The sequence below is a fragment of the Mesocricetus auratus genome, unplaced genomic scaffold (assembly GCF_017639785.1).
Source record: "Mesocricetus auratus isolate SY011 unplaced genomic scaffold, BCM_Maur_2.0 Super-Scaffold_100003, whole genome shotgun sequence".
NCBI lineage: Eukaryota > Metazoa > Chordata > Mammalia > Rodentia > Cricetidae > Mesocricetus > Mesocricetus auratus.
Window position 1 is genome coordinate 64,920,381 of NW_024429188.1, and position 13,938 is coordinate 64,934,318.

General features: G+C 37.3%; 1 pseudogene; it reads right to left on the bottom strand.

Moving 5' to 3' along the window:
• Positions 1 to 355: 355 nt before the first annotated feature.
• The window catches only part of LOC101824430, a 149,917-nt pseudogene continuing 136,334 nt past the window's right edge, over positions 356 to 13,938 (bottom strand).

Genomic DNA, 13,938 nt, shown 5'->3' on the forward strand with positions numbered 1-13,938 from the left:
TCACTTCAAACTGGACAGAGGAGTTTTCAAATGAAAACCACAGAGAAGGGTTAGCAGAGCTTAAGGGGAACATGAATACCAGACACCACAAAACAACAACAAAAAAACCAACCAAACAAACAAACAAAACAAACAAACAAAAAAAGCACAACTAACTTGGTCAGAACTTAGGAAAGTACGTAACCGCCTTGGGAAATTTGAAAATTACCTAACGGGAGCGAGCTCTGCCTTAGGTCCAGCCAGTACAACACTTTAAGCTATCACAGAAACAGTCAAAGGTGTTGACAGGCTAGGATCAAAGCAAACTTGGCATCGATCTGCCCAGGCCAGGTGTTCCCGACCCGACCCATGGCCTCTAGCTACATGCAATCTTCTCCAGCTGCAGCTCGGCCTTGGCAGCCTTAGCTGCCCCCTGTAACTGTTCTGTCTCACTCTGGATGGCACTGGAGGTGACCTGTTTCCTCTCATTGTGTATATTGTTATCATGCCTCTTCAGATCCGAGGCCTTGGCAAATGCCTTGGTGCAGGAGCCACACACGAAGGGCTTCTCCTCTCTGTGTGTCTCCTTTAGTGGTCCTTGAGGTGAAACTTGTGTTTGAAGACTTTGTCACACACATGAGACAGGCGAAAGGCCTCTCGTTGCTGTGAACCTGCTTGTGCTTCTTCAGGTCCGGGGTGCAGATAAACAACTTCCCACACACCTCACAGCTGTAGGGCTTATACCCCGTGTGGATCTTCAGGTGTTCTTTCAGGTGCGCCTGGGTGGTGAAGCCCTTCGTACACATCTCACAGATGAAAGGCCTGTCTGCCGTGTGGAGCTTCTCATGCTTCCTCAGTCTGCCTTCGTCGGAAAACGTCTTACCACACGCCTGGCAGGCGATCTGCCCAGTGGTGACCGTAAAGCAAATACTCAAACTTCATGTCTCTGGCAGCAGTGGTCCAGCCTGGAGTCTGTTCATCTTTCACTTCACCCATACCATCGTTAAACGTTAAGGCCTGAGGTCTCTGAGACCCCAAATCTTTGGACTTGGGAGTCTCCATGGATTCCACCTCCTGGCCGGCCATAGCAGTTCACTTTTCAGATTTCCTCACTCCCCAGCTCTATCAAAGTCGCTTCCTGAGACCTGAGGGTGGTTGTGGGAGACTTGCCATCCTCCTGACTCGTGGTGGGGGTGCCTTCTACTGTGTTATCTGAAGGGCTGTCATTCTGGTCCTGGATCTCTTCCACGTCATCGTCCTGAGTGTCAGTGGTATCCCCGATGGGGCGGTTTAATCTGAGGCCAGTACTTTGACTGGCCGTTGCTCTTGTCAGAACTGAAGACGCCATGCTTCTGAGAACAGAGTTTATCCAGAAAGCAGATACCCAGGATCTGGCCCAACGACAAGATAAAGTTGACGTCTTCCTTTTCACGGAGATATTGGCTGTGTACATGTAGTTCAGGACCTCTTCAAATATGTCACCAAGGAAACTACTACATTATTCAGCCAAACCAGCAAATAAACACATTTTTATATCTCTATGATCTTAGTTTCCTCATATGTGTAGAGCACCCATGATTAAAAGATAGTTTTGTGATTCATATTCCTGTTGTTGAAAACTTTATTTCTGTTTTCAATAACAGTACCTAGAATGAAACCATGTTATGTTATTTTGAGACTGACCAGTTTAGTATTGGAAAACCAATTTGGTGATTCTACTCTAGGAAAGACTAAACTGCTCTCAGCTTTCCTTAGTTGCTTGTGATTCTTTGTTTAGTGTTGGTGCCCCATGATATTTCCCTCTTCCATGGTACCCTGTCTTTTGGTGTTGAATAATGTAATAGTTTGAATATCAGAAAGTAGCTATATAAACTCCCACATGTTATGCCAAACCCAAAAGGAGACTCAACTGAAGAACAATAAATAAGAATTATGTCCAGTCATAACAATTATATGCTTTGCATTCAGGTTTACTAGTAAGATATCTAATGATGCATTAACACAAGGAAAAACTAGATCCATTGGTTCTGTATAAGTGAGTTCTTCCACTGGGAATTTTCAAATTTAGAATAATGATATCCATTTCTACTTGCAAAGAAATGCAAGCCATTTGAAAGTGCTAAAACTGTCTTCAACCAACTATTTTATCATTATCTCAGCAATGTGGGAACCTGACTCAATTTTGAAATAGGAGCTACAGGAAAGTATAAAAGGCACAAAGCACTTGGTATATGGAATTTTAGATAAAGACAGCGAGGTAAGGGAAACTTAGATATGTAGTTTTCTTTGTTTAATAAAGAATTTAAATGCTGAATTCAAGGATTTAAGTTTTATTTTTCATTTTTGAAAACTAAGCTGTTCTCAGAAAATGTATACCTATTTGCATCATGAGTAAATGCAAAAGTTAGTTTCAGTTGTCTGAAATAATTATAACCATTTACTGATGAACTGGAATGAATGATTAGAATGATTGGAACATGATACATAGCCACACATAACTGTGAGGATTGAAATTGATTTGCTTTTGAGAATGCAAGAAACATGACAGGAAAGTATACTAACAGAGGGACATTTTCATGTTTCTAATTTTGAAACTGGAACAGAATACAACTATGTGCAGAGATTTTTATAATTGTATTAAGGGGTGGCACAATAAACTTATTGTAATCACTGAAGTTGAAATAAAGCTCATATACCTGTGGAAATCTGTGACAAGGATACATTTTAATGTCCCTTCCCTTTTAGGTTAGTTTATAGTGTACTCTTACATGTGGGTATTTTTTATTTAATGTCATCAAAACAGGCAGGTGCTAATACTGAGCATAAGAATGTTGTAATATTGGTATATTACTCAGTTTGTCACTAAATTTTGAGCATTTATTCTTTGCCAGGCACTGTTTCAAGTTCTATGTACAGGCAAAACCTGAATGTGCATAGTCTCTGAAGTCTTAGAAATTAATACAGGTAGGTGAAATGGGGAATAAAAAAGCAGAAATACATCTACATAAAATAATGATATGGTAGTAAGTGTAAGGAGAGCTAAAATGTTCCTGCTCTAGTAGACAAATGGAGGCCAAAAGTGCTGGAGTGCAGCAGAAGAAGGATGAGGGCACAAAGGACAGTCAAGTTCAATAGTCCTAAATCAACAGCACCACTGAGTGGAGGTGAATCAAAGATCTTTTGAAATCAGAACTGAAGTATGAGAAAGTATCGAGTCCTCAACAGAAGTGAAATAAACCCACCTGGTGGTGATTGATGAGGCTAGTGTCTAGAATGAGGCACAGGCATAGGAAGCACATTGATTTTTGATTTTTTTTAGCTGCATTGTATGATGAACTAAAAGTCTCCTTTTAACATTTTATATTTATTTGTCTTCAGAGAGGGGGCAATAAAATGGAGGGAATATTTTCTTGATACATTTTTAAGCTTCAGGAAAGTCATTATATTAATATGTTAGTGGCCCTTTCCTCCTTTGGATTTTATTATGTGTTGTGGGGAATGCATGGATCACACTTAAAGCATTGCCATGAGTGCTTTTGTTTGTATACAACATACACTGCCCCATTTAGCATCCTAAGGATATAGACACTGCTTTCTTTTAGCAATGCTGCAGCAATAGAATCATACCCTCCTACTCCACCATACCACAGCCCCCTCTGCCCACCCCAACCCTCTACTTTTTTCTATGTATTTTCTAAGTATCTCTTTCTATTTATTTCATATTAACTAGCTTGTTCCTTTTAGATCATTTAAGACTTTACAATGTGTAACAATAATAATAAAGTTGTAGGTATGTTTGGCGTGCAGTTTAAAACTTAGAGCCAAACAAATATGTAGGAAATGATTTGGAATAACATTTATACTGTTTATGAAATATAGAACAAAGACCTAGACATTTTCTAGGAGCAACAAATGCCATTTGCAACTGATCTTAAAGTTATTATTTCTTCAATTATGGGTTTTCTGGGGTTGCTATTTGTATTATTTGCTCAAGGCTCAGTTTCTGTGAAACAGATATAGGGTTTATATTTTCACACTGGTGGGAGAATAATAGTCAACCTTTCTTTGAGTTCACCTCTTCTACATTTATTTCCATTCAGGTTGTATTTTAGTAATCCCAACCTAAACATCTCGTCAGGACCTTATTTTCAGTATCAGTATAATAGATATTAACATAATCGATCAGATTTTTCAAATGATGCCCATGAGCCAAGTCTAATGTTGAAAATTGTTTTTGATTAAATTTTAATGAGAAAATCATGCAAGAATGTCGTGTGTAATGAGATTTTACCAAAATAAGGATTGTAGGATTCTGTGCCTAACCAGAATAAAAATTTTAATGTAGAAAATCCATAGCCTTGTACTTTTTGTCCAGATAATCACTCAGCATTCCCTTGATGCTGACAACACTGCAGTTTCTCTGAGGAGTTGTAGGATTATTAAATGGGCATCTGGCCAGGTCAATGCTGGAATTCCATCGACAAAGGGCAGATGAGAGACCTCTTCTGGTTAATGCATGGCTCTTTCCTTTGCTTCACTTTTCCCAGAGGTAGCTATTGAAGCTGTGGAGTTTTCATCCTTTTTCTATATAGTAATTCCCCTTATGTGCTTGGAATCCATTCAAACCCCCAATAGATGTCTGAAATTGCAGATAGTATTTTTAAATTATTTTAAATTTTACTCCTTTTTCATTTCAGTAGGTAAGCAGCTTTCAACTTTTCAATGAAAAGACACGCTTAATGGCTTACTTTTAGCATATCTAAAGTGTCAGTGTCCTTTAGGATCATTATTGAGTAAAATAAGTGTTTCTTGTACACATTCACTATGATATTGTAAGTTGATGTGGAAGCAAGAAAATTATTACACAATACAACTACCTGGCAGAGAACGTGTGCATCATTGATATTCTGCTCAATGAGATGATTGATGCCCTGTAATAGACAGGATGTGGCATTCCAACACTGCGTTATGCAACTTAGAATAGTGTGTGGTTTAAACTTATGAATTATTTATTTTAAAATTGGCATTTAATATCTTGAACCTCAATTGCTTGCTAGGAACAGTCACGAAAACAAAACTTTGTTTAAAGGGTGACTACTGTGGTATTGTAAGGTCATGCCATCACTGAATCCATTTTTCCCACTTACAGGCCCTGTTTCTTCTTTTAAAGAATGCATATTATTATACATAATTTCCGTCCACTACAAAGAATGAACTGAATTATCTATGAATTAAATGATTTCTGTAAATAACTTTTGAAGTATTATTCATATGCAACAGAACACAGTGATTGTAATGATTGAATTAATCAATTAATAATGCTAATTAATTTTTTGGGTTTGTTTGCAGAGCAGGATGAGCATTCACTTACAGAAGCATGGGAAACTCCCCAATTCAAAAGTTCTACTGTATCATGGATGAAGACCACATGGAAATTCCATCATTGTTGGGACTCGTTACATCTCCCAAGGTCACTTACAGCAATGGAATGGAATAATACCTGGACACCATGGCATGTTTTCTTGACCTTCAGTGGAGCGTGCCAGTAGTTACATTACCTTTACCACACTCTAAGCTATCAATGTATTGTTCTGATCTAGATGTCATGGCTACCGGAGCAAATTAAAGAATGGCATCTTGCCATCATCAGAGGAAAAATACAAAATATAAGTATGTATAACAATTTATCAATTGATGAGTAAGGAAGACAGTATTCTAACTTGTTGAACACTGTGGTTATTGGAAAGCCAGGTATATAATTTCCTCATTAAATCTGTTGCATGTAGTAGAAAAGCATTCTTACTACTACTGATTTGTTCACTGCTCCTTGTATATAGCAAAAAATGATTTTTCTGCTGATAACATTTAGTTGTGCTAGGGTCTGAATGTAAATTTTCCCTCCATAGGCCCATATATGAACTATTCATCTCTGGTTGGTTCTGTCATTTTGAGAGTGTGAAAGAGAATTCCAGGAAAAAGCTCTCTGCATAGGCTGATCGACCAATAAAAACTTCAGTGATGATAGGGAGTTTGTCATGGTTCTGATTCCATAACCTAATTATACTTTCCTTAGAGCTATCTTTACACTTAACTCACTTCTGTATCAGACCTAAAGTTCTAAAATCAGATAAATAACGTTTGAATATATTCACCTAACAAAATGCTAATCTCCATCAATTAACGGGCTTTACATGCTATTAGATAGAATTTCAGGTCTATAGTTGAGATTCCTCTGCTTGCTGTAACTGCCCACTAAACATTTCTACTAAAGTGGTGTTTAAAAGCCTTTATTTATTACTTTCTTTATTTTGCTGCTATAAAACACCATGAAACTGCTTACATGATAGTAAGTTGCATTTTGGGAGACCTAAATATATGTTCCTATACCATTGACACTGAAGTTTGGCTCCAGAGTACTCTTATTCTCTTTGAGGTAAGACGCCTGTTGTTTCCAAGCACAAAAATATGTGGAAATTTAGGAGTAGGGTCTAGTAATGGATGATTAGGGGTGGCTTATGAATAATAGTTTTCTGTTGTATGGCTACACTAAATTTGTGTAATTAATTTTCTGTCTGTATAGGTATCATTTCTGGATTTTATGCAAGTTATCTAAACTGAAAAACATGTTTGAAAATACTAAAAAAATCAACTGAATCTTAAATCTTACTGATGTCTTAATTAACATACTTTGTGATAGAGGGCTAATCTTGTTTGTCAAATTGACTACATTTGTAATTAACTAAAACAGAAGAAGCTGTGAGAGATTTTCCTTGGTTGACTCATATGAGTTTTAGGACCCAGCTTAAATTCAGGTTATTAAGTTTAGAAAATCCACCCTAAATCTGAACCACATATTATGGTAGCACATCACGTAAAAGAATATGGAAGAAGTCGTGTACTTTTTCTGTCTATTTGGCGTCAGTCTCACTGTTTCTCTGTTTAAACATTTTATGCTGACCATCAACTATATAGCACAACACCATACTTCACGTACACAGCTTGTTACCTCCTACACTCTGACTAAGAGGAAGAAAACTTAGCCTTTTACTTTAAAAATTATGACTTATTCAACAGTGTCACTATGCCATGGATATTGTTTTTTTACATATTTTCAGAAATACTCATCTGCTTTAAGCTTGTTTTTCTCTCATATAACTGTGTCTCTATATACAAGCATCATCGATATCCATTTTAAATACATTTCCTGATTTCTCTTCTTGATGTATGTGATGTTTCTTATAGTTCCATCTTCATAGTAAAGATTATCAACAACTATGGAAAGAAGGTCACAATAGTTTTTCTTCACGTCAGTGCTTTAGAATAGTGTCTGTGTCCTCCTTCACCCTTGTCATATTTACTTATGCTACTTTTCTTTAAAAGTGTCCTTTTGTTAGACATGATTGCACATGCATGTAGTCCCAGGATTTGAGTTCAAAGCCAGTTTCAGTACCTACTGAGATTGAGGAAAATCTTGGATACTTGAGACACTTTGTCAAAACAAAGCAACAATAGAACCACTCATTTTCACCTATGTTTAATGAAGGAATGATCAAGTTTGGTTAATTAACTAATAGCTTCAAATGCTTATTACTTTTGAGGCAAAATATTCAAAATTCCTGTCTTATAGTTAATTTGAAACAAACATGGTATTGTTAAATATAGTCATGCTACTTATTGTAACTATACAACTCTCCTAAGTCAAAACAAAAGGAAGCCCTTATTTGTTATGTAAGAGACAGTACTTAATTTTTGTATTCATAAGATTACTACTGAAATTGAGAATAATTTTAGTCCTGTTTTCTTATTATTATATTTGAGGATAATTTTATCCAAGTTGAAAAGAAAATCCCCAGTGTAAGATGCTGTCAATCTCAGAGGTAAAATAAACGGAGGCGAGAAAACAAAAATAAGTTGTGTCATTAAAGCTGGCATGGAGGCCAGACATGTAGCAGACAAACAGCCACATGGTGTGGAGGGAGATTTAAGATAAAGAATAATAAATCCTAAAGGACAACAACAACAAAAAAACATAATTAGGTTCTTGTCAGAGTCTGAAAGAAAGAGACAGAAGGGAAAAAGGCTAAGTTGTACCTTTCTGATTGAGGCTCCAGAAGGTAGCAGCATTCCCAGATGCATCCCATTCTAGCTCATAGGATTTATACTAGAATATGGAAATTTGAGCAAAGTACAGAATCTTAGTAAAGCAAAAAAATCACTCTGCCTTTTTGTTTTAGCATGACTTAAGTTGAGCCTCCTCTCCATGGGATGGTCTGCTATCTAGGTGGTTTACATGGCTTCACTGGGATGATAGGTATCTCCAAGGCCAAGAATTCTCTTCTCTTGATAAGAAGGATAGTATTTTTCAATGGGAATTACTGATACTTCAAGATTCCTCCTTCTAGTGAAGTCATCCTAAAATCATGTAGGACCATAACCAGGCGTCAAAGTTCTCAGACACAGTGGCATCTCTGGCCTCCAGCAAGCACAAGGCAGAAGAGGACCCAATGACAAAAAAGAATATGATCAGTTTTCTTTAAGATCCTTTAACCCTAAACAGCTGAACTAATTTCATCCACCTGTTCTCATTATTCCCTCTTCTAAAATGATAACCCTAAATGCCATTGTTGGAGTGATGACCAGCCTGGGGCATTTCAGCTGAATGGAGGTATAAGGTTGAGATGGCAGTTGGGTGAGCCACAATTGGGATTATCTAAAAGATCCCAAAGAGCATTAGTAGTTTTATTGATGTAACATACAGAAGTGTGGAGGAAAGGAAGTCGAGAGTGCCTGGAAAGGAATATGAAGGAAAAGAAAAGTCAAGAGTTACTGTCTTTACAAATTCTAGTGAGGAATCAAAAGACAGAGTTGCCTATTTTCTAAATGTCTAAGTAAAAGTACATTAGAATTTCTATTTTTACTTATAAGGTTAAAATATATAATTTCCCCTTCCCTTTTCTCACTCCCGACCATCACATATAAGCATCCTTGTTCTGTTTCAAGTTAATTGTTGTTATCTACATATATTCAAATACAGTCTGTACAATTATTTTGTTTTTATTGGCCAACAGTGCTTTATTCATCATCCAATAAGACAAACATATACAAAGAAGGACTTTCCCTATCATCTCTTCTCTTCTGTCTAAATAAAAAGAAAGGTTTTAACTTTAACATAGTCAAATTATATATAACAGAACAGTTATCAAGCAGGAACTATAGTTACAATATTTTGCCCATTAACATTTAGTGAGATTAAAAAAACATTTTATCTTCTATGCCATCAGTATGAGTCTAAAGTATTATATGTAGCTTATCTTTTATCATAACTAAAGAAAACTATAATTATAACTATCTGTCTTCAATTCCATCAAAGACACAGAAGGATAACATATAAACACTAGAATTGACAGAAATATCTCACTACATGGACAGTCACCCAAAGTTCCTCTGTAACGTTGAGGCATACATCTTCAACCCAGAGGCCACAGTGTGTCTGGAAGACTTCTCAGCAATATGTGGGTCATGAATGTCCAGTCTATCAAACAGTAAAGGCAAGAGCAGTTTCTTCCCCAAATGGTTAACCTTGCCATGTTGAAAGCAAACTCCATAAAGAGTTTCGTACTCTCAGATATAATGGTGTGCCAGGAGTAGTTGTGTCTCTCTATCATGGAAAACCTTAAACCATCTAAATGCCATATATTCTGTAGTTCTTTGAAAGGTTTGAAGAATATTTATCCATCTCAAATGCATCTCTGCATATCTAGAAAACCGAACTATAAGTTAGGTGACTATATACAATCTGTATCTTATTATGCATTACATTTTAAAAGATCAGTATAAACACAATACTGAAACAAGAGGAGAAATATACATATCACAGAATTGATCTTAAATTTGTATCAATAAATGAAAATCCACACCAAAGTATTAATTTCTATATCATATTCCCATTTTTCCCTTTAGAAACATATTTATTGTGATCATTACCATTTATAACCAACCCTGTATAAATGAAAACATTTATAAACAATATTTGGGAATATGGGTGTCTTTCTCTCCAAATTACTTCCACTGTTAGGGGGCACTGTCTTGAGTAAACATAAGAAGACCCAGAAATCCTGGCTATAGTGGTCTGTAACTGCATAGTCTCAGCTGTTTTGGGACGTTGGTTCACCTGGGCCACTGTTTCAGGGGTGTCTTGCTTCATCAAACCATATAAGTCTGGAAGGAATCCACAGCTATTCATTTTCTGTGTAAATACAAGCAAAATCTCTTTTCCCAAGTAACTTGTTATTATATTTAAATTTAGAAGTCAAAGCATTTTATAAATACATAAGTTGATTAATTTAGTAGCATTGATAATCACAGAGATCATTTTGCCTCTGCCTCTCTAGTGCTGGGATTAAAGGTGTGTGCCGCCGTACCCAGCTACTCTCTTGTTTTTTTACCACTATCCTGTTTCTTTTTCTCTCCCAAGCCTACGTTTATTTTTAAATACACTATAAACCTTTTAGACATTTTACTTTATCTGAATTAGAGTTTACTGTAAATTTTATGTCTTTCTGGCCACGTGTCTTTTATCTGCTAAACAACACAGCTAACATTAAAACTGCTGTCTTTGCAAGATGGTGGACATAAGTTTACTGCCAGCGTTGTGAACTGTGTTTACCACCTTGGTTTATGCTGCCATCAAGCAGCATGCTGCTGGCTTATTGATGTGGTCACTGCCAATACCGACTGCTCATATTCACTATTCTTGTTTGGCACTGGGGCCTCTTAAAAGAGCTCTGTGTTTTTTTGCTGCTTAATGCTGAGTCAGGAGGACTCCCTTAAGGGAACCACATGAGTCTCTGCTTGTCTCTAGCAAAACAGAGGCCACCTGAGAAAAGTGCTGCTACCAAGAAGCCGTGCTTCTCTCTGTTCTTCTGTTTTTTTAATTTTTTTATTTTAATTCGAAATAGCTTGTTTTACACAATAATACTTATATGTATGTTGGACAACCAAATTTTGTGATCTTCCTTGAAGAAAAATATTTCTCCTGTCCTCAAAATCCTATGGTTCTTTTTGTAGGACTGAGGCCTCCTGGATTCAAAATAGCATGTCCATCGTGGTTGGTTTTCCTTCTTCAGCTCATGCTTAGGAAGTCATATTGGTGAAACTTATGGATATAGCTTGTTTTAAGGCCCAGAGAAGTATCTTAAGTTTTGATTTACTTAATGTTTACAGCAAGTTTGGGTGAGTGACTGAATAGACATAGTAAGGCAAGAATCTTTGATCTTACTGCTCTACCATTTTCTTTTTTTTAAATGTATTTAACTTTTTACACGTTGCTCCCAGCTCCCTCTCCCTCCCCTCCTTCCCTGCCTTCCACTGATCCCCCAACCCCCCACTCCATCTGCCCTCTGCTCCCCAGAGAGGATAAGGCCTTCCATGGGGGATTTTCAAAGTCTGTCATATCAATGGATATATCTTTTAACATTCCTAGAAGACACAATTACTTATCCTGTATCTCTTAGGATCTTTCTCCACTCTATTTTGAAATGATCTCTGAACCTTGGGTACAGGTGTTATATTGCAGATGTAACCCTTGGGAGTAGGCTTCAGAACTCAGCATTTTGATTGGTTCTGGGTTTCTATAATAGTCACCATCTGTTGCAAAGAGAAGCCTTGATGATGATGAGGGCTACACTTAACTGTTAGTGTAAGAGCAAATATTTGGGATGAAGTCAGGGATTATGCTGGTTTAGAATAATGGAAATTGTTGGTTTTTCTCTAAGATCCTCAACTTCATTAGGCTTGGATAATTGGCTAGGGTTTCTGTCCAAGAAGGATTCTTACTTTCCCAATGGTTCTTAAGTCCAATTAGAGAACATTTGGTTACTTCCAAGGTATGCACTCTACTGCTACACCTTTAGGGTTATCATTTGCCATGCTGGTTGGTGATGTGATCTATTGGTAACATAGCTTGCTAGGTTATTGTATGTTTCCCTCATTTGGAAGCTTACAGTCATGTCATCTGGTGGCATGAAAGTTAGTCCTCAGTGAGGAAACTTCAAGTGAGATCTAGCTCAGAAACTACTGAGCTCTTCAGCTATGGGACCTTTCTTTTACCTCTGGGATATAGTAGCCAAGGGCACTAGCACTATTTTTTAATTTGGAGGAAGTCTCTTTAGCACCCTGGCTAACAACTCAAAAGAGAAGTTCTAATGTCCTGTATTAAGTTAAGCATTTTGTTAGATGGCATTTGGTTCTTGGAAGTAGTGATATCAGCCCAGATGGAAATATTTCAATTAAACGACACACACACACACACACACACACACACACACACACACACAATGATTTTGATAGTTAACAGTATGATGTCTTATGACATTTTAAACTTCCTTAGTGTTATGTTACCCTCCTCTTTCTAACTTTTATATTTATCCTCCTCTCAATTCTCTATGTAGAGCACCTTATTTTTCACATTTCCTCTCTCAGATCTCTTGTAGTCAACTAGTCCCCTTTTTATTGCTTCCACATTCCTTCATCCCAACAATGGTCCCTTTTAACTTTCCCAGATTCTCCAGTTAGTTCAGATTATATACTCAAATCTGAATATTTGGAGCTAGGAACATCTGAGGAGAGAGGATATGCATTTATTCTTTCTGGATCTATCTTACCTCATTCTGTATGATCTCTTCTAGTTCCAACCACTTACCTGGAAAATTCATGATTTCATTTTTATTGACAGCTGAATAGTATTCCATAGTGCATATGTGCTATATTTCCATTAACTATTCCTTAGCTGAAGGACATTTATGTTTCTTCCATTTCACAAAGTGAACAGGAATGATCATGTCTGGACAAAACATTCTGGAACAAAAATAAAAATGCTGGAGTAATTGCCATTCCAAATCTTATAATACAAAATCATAGTAAAAACAACATTACAATACTATGTCATGGGGGGACAGGAAGGTTGAGTGGGTTGTAGAATAGGGGGAGAACAGGATGAGAAATACCATAATAGACTGAGACATAGGTTAGAAGAGAGATCTGACACCAGTGAGACCTCTAGTTATCTAAAAGGATGACACCAACTAGCAAGCTAAGCAATAGTGGAGAGACCACCTTAAATGGCCATTCCTGATAATGAACTTGATGTCTACAATATATGACATCCGAGAAGCTTCATCCAGTGATTGATGAAAGCAGAGGCAAACACCCACAATTAAACACTGAACTGAACCCATGGAACCCAGTGACAGAGTGAGAGGAGCGATAAGCAAATTGGCAAAGAAAGGGCTGGCAAAACCAGCAGAGACAGGTGATCTGAACAAGGGAGAGCTCTTGGATCCCAGACGGACAGCTGGAAGGCCAGCATGGGAATGATCCAGACCCCCTGAGTGTGAGAGTCAGTGAGGAGGCCTGGGCAACCTGTGGGGCCCTGGGCAGTAGATCAGTGTTTATCCCTGGCATACAAATGGACTTCATGTGTCCATAACACAAAGAGGGATGCTCTCTCAGCCTGGACACTTAGGGGAGTGCCTGGACTTTGCCCTGAGTGAAATGACAGACTCTGGATATCCCCTATGTGGAAGGAAGTGGGGATAGGGTGGGAGGTGGGGTGCGGGAGGAGAGGAGGGAGAGGGAACTGCAATTAACATGTGAATCAATATATTTAAAATTAAAGTAATAAAAAACTTTACAATACTAACACAAAAATAAATAATCAAGCAATGGAGGAAATTCAAAGACCCAAATGTGAGTACACATAAATTTAGCAAGTTAGTAGTTGACAAAAATGCCAAGTTTATAATGGAGAAAAGCAAACATCTTCAACAAATGATGTTGGGAGAACTGGATACGCACATGAAGAAGAATCCTATCTACCACCTTGGACAAATGACTAACTTCAGAGTCATGAGAAACCTAAATGTGAAACTTGAAACACTGTAACTGCTAGAAGAAAACATA